The sequence below is a fragment of the Melitaea cinxia genome, chromosome 18, assembly GCF_905220565.1.
Source record: "Melitaea cinxia chromosome 18, ilMelCinx1.1, whole genome shotgun sequence".
NCBI lineage: Eukaryota > Metazoa > Arthropoda > Insecta > Lepidoptera > Nymphalidae > Melitaea > Melitaea cinxia.
In genome coordinates this window covers 522,075-529,226 of record NC_059411.1, presented here as the reverse complement: position 1 = coordinate 529,226, position 7,152 = coordinate 522,075, and positions in this window count along the sequence as shown.

The window sequence follows — 7,152 nt, the reverse complement described above, 5'->3', positions numbered from 1 at the left end:
CCCCGCTGGAGCGGTCAATTTTTGATATGATATTCAAAAATGTTTAGAATTCCTAATGTGGGTAACACAAAAAAAAAAAAATAAAATCTACGAAACTTCTTCACGTGGAATGCATTTCAAGCCGGTTCTCGGGTTAGTCAAAGTTGTGTATAATGTTGCAATTAATTTAAGCACATGATGAAATGTGTCTGTCCTTGTGGGTCTTACCATCGTGCCTCGGAGAGCTCGTTAAACTGTCGCTCTGTTGTTATCATATAGTTCACCTAATAGCGATCGTTACTCAAATATCCGCAAATTCGGAATATATCCACGAACCCGCAGTGGAGCAGCGTGGTGAATTACGCTCCAATTTTTCTCCTACATGGAGAAAGAGGCCAATGTCTAGCAGTGGGATGTTACAGGCTGAATCGAAATCGACAGTTATGTGCTTAACGATAAGAAATAATAGATATGGACGTAATCTTAATCAAATAAGTGTTTATCAAAAGGATTTTTCAATCGTCACTTTACAAAGTACGTTGAAATCTTTCATTGATTAACCCACTATAACCGATTAACGATTAATCGACTTAAAAAAGGACAGAGTCAATTCGACTGTTTTTATGTGTGTTTAAAAATGATAAAGAATCATCAGTTTTCTCCTTGTAACATACTGTGTGAACCAATTTCGACGATTCTGTTTGTAATCGAAAGGTGGTGCTTGTCATGTAGTCCAATTTAAATTTCATTGAGATTTGATGACTGCTTTTTGAGTTATTACTAATCATTCGCATTTACTCTACTACCTACTATTTTCTCGTCTACTTACGTTGTATTTACTGGTCGATGTAATTGAAGTCGGCTTTTTTTTCGTTTACAAGCAAACACAATTATTACAATTCCGTATAAATGATAACGTACCTATAGTTAATCGAGCAGTGAATCTGTGAGAAGAATTAGCTAAATCAAGTTTTCCTTTTTAAAAACCCTCTATTTCATTGTTCTACTATGGTTGACTTGACAATTTCACTACCATAAAAAAACTGCGCTATGATGTTTCTGAGATAACAACGAGAACGTCCAGATCACGTGCTATTCGAGATACGGCGGGGAGTATATGAATACTACGGGCATATATTTCCCCCGAAAGGGATATAGAGTTGGTATTACAAACCTGCGTTGAGGAAACTTCTCGTACAACTAAACCAAAATTATCATTAAGCATATTTAAACTAAGCAAATATTGTTCGAAACTTGATTATATCACACGGAAGGTTTTTCGTGTCACATCAGAAGACTTACACTTACAAACCGGCACGACACGCGCCGCATGCCAAGTTCACAACACAACACCCGACAAGGCAGTGACGTAACGCGTCTTGTTAAGTAACGATTACTAAATCTTATTTTAAGACACATCAGCTTTTAAAGTACGATTAATAGTATTCGTTGAAGAGCCAAAATAACTCAGATTATTAGATTTTACTCCTAAAGTAATCATATAAGGCTACGAAAAAAATATTGGGATTAATAAGAATCCACATCGCTAAGCGGTGACGCGCTTTTTAACCGACTTCCAAAAAAGGAGGAGGTTCTCAATTCGACTGTATTTTTTTTTTATGTATGTTACATCGGAGCTTTTGACCGGGTAGACCGATTTCGACAAATTTTTTTTTAACGAAAGGTGGTGTGTGTCAATTGGTCCCATTTAAATTTATTTGGGATCTAACAACTACTTTTCGAGTTATATCTAATAATGCGTTTTTACTTCACCCTTTTTTCGTCGACCTACGTTGTATTATACCGCATAGCTTTCTACTGGATGTACCGATTTTGATAATTCTTTTTTTGTTAGAAAGACGATATCCCTAGTTTAGTACCATGATAAGGAAACCAGGATCTGATGATGGGATCCCAGACAAATCGAGGGAAACTCTTGAAAATCCGCAATAACTTTTTACTAGGTGTACCGATTTTAATAATTTTTGATTTAATCGAAAGCTGATGTTTATCATATGGTCACATATAAATTTGATTGAGATCTGATAACTACTTTTTGAGTAATCTTTGATAACGCGTAGTTATTTGACTATTTTTTCGTCGATCTACGTTGTATTACTCGTCAATGTAATTGAAGTCGGTTTTTTTTTCGTTTGCGAGCAAACACAATTATTTTTATACAACTAGGTCGACACAAGTAGACAGCTCACCCGATGGTAAGCAATTATCGTAGCTTATAGACGCCTGCAACACCAGAAGGATTGCAAGCGGGTTCTGAACCTACCCCCACTTCCCCCAGGAGCTTGAAAGTGACCTGCCCTGAGAGTGACGAGCGAGAAAGTCTGTCACGGTACTAAATTCCAGTTACATGTCGTAGCTATATTGACCGAACCTGACCGTAAACTTCTCATTGCCCGGGCAAAAGGCTTTTCTTCATATGGTAAAATGTAGCCTATCCACCACTCGGCTCTACTTCGGTTTGACAAATGATTTTCCTACTTTTCTTACGTGTCTTTGATAACAAGTGTAGTTATCACCTTTACGTGCTCTCCGAGGAACGACACTGTGACCAACAAGGACATACAATCAGACTAGAAATAAATATTTACATAAAAACGAACTGAGGTATGGCACAGCAGGACGTATACTGCTCAAAATCTGGTGCAGACTGACTGGAGAAGTAAGGAACCCTATAGAAGATCACAGCTAAATAATACTAATTTCAAGCAGTGTTATGTTCCTATGGTGAGTAAGATGACCAGAGGTCCTGACAGGGATTGGGGGTACGGTCGGCAACGAGTGGAAATCGGTTCCACATAGTTAAGAGTAAAACCGGGCGTTTAAATTATTCTTTGTCTTATAAATGTTGATGAAGACCAAATACGTGACATTTAGCGAGTCAAGGTCGGCCATTGTTACACACGTACGGTGCACGTAACGCATAATAGTTATATTTAGTTTTTTTTAAATAAATAACTGAGTTGGGGAATCCTTGAACTTCATTTTAATGTTTAAACATTTAAGTCAAGATTTCGAAATCATAGTCATATATTTAAATTTCCAAGTACCCTCTAAGACTGTTTTTATGTTGTCGTTGTATATAACACAGCTATATTTACTGTACAAATAAATTTTAAGAGTTTACAATTAAGCTGAAGCAGTAGTCAATCTCTGATTTTTTCATTCGATGCAGGATTGAGTATGAGTAATGGTAAGTTTGGACTTTAAACATTAAAACGTTAAAGACTACGGCAAAAAATTAAAAACAATTATATATCGAAAATAAACAATAAAATAACACTGGCAATAATAATTAAGATAGTCCATCAAAAAAATGTATCAAATAACTTACCAATTATTTTCCTAGATGTCAAGCAAATAACACGTAACAATAACTAATGACAAGTAACAAATTTTTGCCACATTTTATAGGTACAAAGCCATCGTATCGTTTTCAATTAGCCGTGAAATCGAATAAAATAAGTCTTTTGTCCGATGATAACAGTAATCTATACATCTCTGCAATCTCGTGTTCGTCCGTGGCGAATGTCATAGAATACCTACCTACTAATTTTCTTTGTATAAATAGGAGAAACGATGAATAAGTACAGTTTTATTGACGTAGAGCGCAGAAGGAGATTGGTGGACTAGGGAACAAGAACCTCAACCTTACAGAAGCACGTTAGGGTTTCTGCTCGAGAAATATTTTTGTGTTGTCTTTAGTCGAGGCAAAAATAACTCGATACCTCGAAAACTCGAGAAAAAAATTTGTTTAAGTTTCTGATAAAGAAGGCTATACAGACATGCAACTGAGCAACTGAGGCTTCGGCAGACAAAACCAGTCACACTTAATAGGGTCGACAACGGGGTTGCAATGCTCCTGACGTTGCAGGCGTCCAAAGTTTACGGAAACCGCTTATCATCAGGTGGACTGTACGCTTGTCTGTCACTCTGGTGATCTAAAAATCCTTTTTTAACACTACAAAAAAACTGAAATCTCTTAAATAGACTTTTTAAACCCAAAGTTCAGATATTTAATCACTTGTATTCGTTCGTCCAATAGATCTAAGATAGCTCGAATGATTGCGCCAACGTCACGTTAAATCGAGAAGGGGTAAATGAACTTGTAAATACGTCATCTAGGTGTTAGACCATCGCGGGTCAAGCCAGAGGTAGCGACGCACAATTTATAAGTACTAACACACTACAACAGATAGAGAATCGAGAAGACACCAAGAAGACGTTCGGTGTTATCGAGAGTAGAATGCTAATAAATATTTGATGACCGTAAATGTAAGAGGCGTTTATGGTTACGGTAGATATGAAAGTAGGAATTTGATTTAACGGAAATTACAAATAATCGGAATGTACTGACATTTTGGAACGTTTTGTTCATCTTGAGCTTGTTCTTTTATTTTATTTTCTTAATGAGTCGCGGTTTAAAGCTAGTTATTATAATGTAAATGATTCTCAAAGTATTCTTTTAGTTAGAAGAATGTACGAGTACCTAATAGTCGAGACAAGAAGACGGGAAAGCTTAAACCAAATTGTTAAACATTTCTTATTTATTATTATATTTCTCATTTTTAACCGACTTCCAAAAAAGGAGGAGGTTCTCAATTCGACTGTATTTTTTTTTTTTTTTTTTTTTTTTTTTATGTATGTTACATCAGAACTTTTGACTCGGTGGAGCGATTTCGACAAATTTTCTTTTAATCGAAAGGTGTTGTGTGCCAATTGGTCCCATTTAAATTTATTTGAGATCTAACAACTACTTTTCGAGCTATATCTAATAATGCGTTTTTACTTGACGCTTTTTTCGTCGACTTACGTTGTATTATACCGCATAACTTTCTACTGGATGTACGGATTTTGATAATTATTTTTTTGTTGGAAAGAAGATATCCCTAGTTTAGTACCATGATAGGGAAACCAGGATCTGATGATGGGATCCCAGAGAAATCGAGGGAACTTCTTGAAAATCCGCAATAACTTTTTATTAGGTTTACCGATTTTAATGATTTTTAATTTAATCGAAAGCCGAAGTTTATCATGTGGTCACATTTAAATTTCATCGAGATCTGATAACTACTTTTTGAGTAATCTTTGATAATGCGTTGTTACTTGACTATATTTTCGTCGATCTACGTTGTATTACTCGTCGATGTAATTGAAGTCGGTTTTTTTTTCGTTTGCGAGCAAACACAATTATTTTAATTATTATTTTACTAAACTTTATTTTTATTTAGATAATATTTTGAAATGATATAAAAACAAGTTTGATTAAATTGTGTCAGTGTGTTTGCGGTGTGACATCAATGCACACTATCTCCGTAACCACTAACGGTCAAGGTTGATCTAAAGTTATAACAATAAAATAAAAGCAATGATCAAAATAGATTTATTCACACAAAATAAGACGATAATATTATTTAATTAATATAAGAAACATCGCGATAGCGTATGACTTGTTAAATTTGGAAAATTTATGACAAACACATTTTACGAAAGGCAAAACAAGTTACTAATTTGTAGTGTGTAAGTAGAGATTATATAATAAGTAGTAGTGTAAGTGTGTTAGAGTAAGTACATATATAAAATGTATAATGTTTTATATTGACGAGCAGTAATAAATTAGATTTGAATGGATCAAGTCGTTTCATATCTCCGATGGCATAACCTTACATGGCCTATTCGAGACGGGCAGCCAAGTCCGGTCGCGAAATTTCAAATTCTTGAAAAATTTAATAGTTTTATTAAAAATACATTATATACATTTTCGCGACGTGCTCGGTCAGATATGATCTCTGATGACATAACCTTACAAATTTTGAAACAAAACCAAATGCAATTATGTGCTTGTAGCGTTCGATTAAAAAAAAATGTGCTTTAGACCACACGACTGTAGTAAAACTTTTTTAGTTAGACCACAGTTTTATACCAAAACGCACCTCTCTCTTTTTATCTTCACTGACTTATACCCTCTCAACTTCCGTTTGCCTCGCCTGATTGTACTTTTCGTAACGCACTCGTCACGAATTCACCAGCTTACTTTCCAAGTCAAGCGTGCGTAAAAAAATTATATTTCAAGAGAATCATCAATACTTAGTTCACCCAAAATTATTAGGTTATAACAAACGTAAAAAAACACTGTCGATTTCAGAACCTCCTCCTTTTTTGAAGTCGGTTAAAAATATGTTGAGTATCAATTAACATGATTTGTAAATCAATCAGATATTCTCACTGCGTGTGTCTGTCGTGAGCTGAATTATTTGAAAAAAAAAAAATCCCATTTATCGATCACCGCAGAGCGTGTGATTTATTTTAGACTTAACAGATGGGTTATTACTAATTCAGATTGTCACGACGGAGTGACCTTTGGGTTTTACACGATCTTAGAATTGCGTGCAGTAATTTAAGCATCAAGCAATGTTTTTGTGTTTCTCATATATATGTAACTAGTCGACCCGTGCCCACTTCCTTAGGCGTTAATTATTTTTGTGATGCAAATAAATATATATAACAAAGTTTTCATCTCGCTCGCAATTCTCCGAATTGATTTACATATATTTTTATTTTTCACTAATTTTGTTGTTCAGATACAATAAAATATAGCCTATATCACTCCTGAATAGTGTAGCTTTCTGTTAGTGAAAGAATTTTCATGATCGGATCAGTATTTGCGAAGATTACCCCCTACATACAAACAAAGTTAGAAACTTCACCTTTTTATAATATTAGTATAGATCATGATTTGTAAAATTACAATTCGAAAGTGATTTTGAAGTATACTTGAGTAGCAATTTATAGTATCTACAATAATAAATAACTACACACCTCATACATACATACCCATACTCGATGGACTTTCTCCTGGATAGGTTAGGGATTTTCTCCTGTGTCGGTTTCCGGAAAAAATAAGCACCAACACCCAGAATACGAAAGAATCGACAAAGATTCGACTGATTTTTTTATGTATTACCTCAGAACTTTTGACTCGATGGACCGATTTTGATGATTAAAACGTCAAGTAGCACTCGTCATACACGATCGATCACTATTCAGTTTGGAACATCCCACTGCTGGGTATAGGCCTCTTTCTCCATGTCGGAGAAGGATCGGAGCTTAATCAACCACGCTGCTCCCTTGCATGTTAATGGATATGTTCCCTAC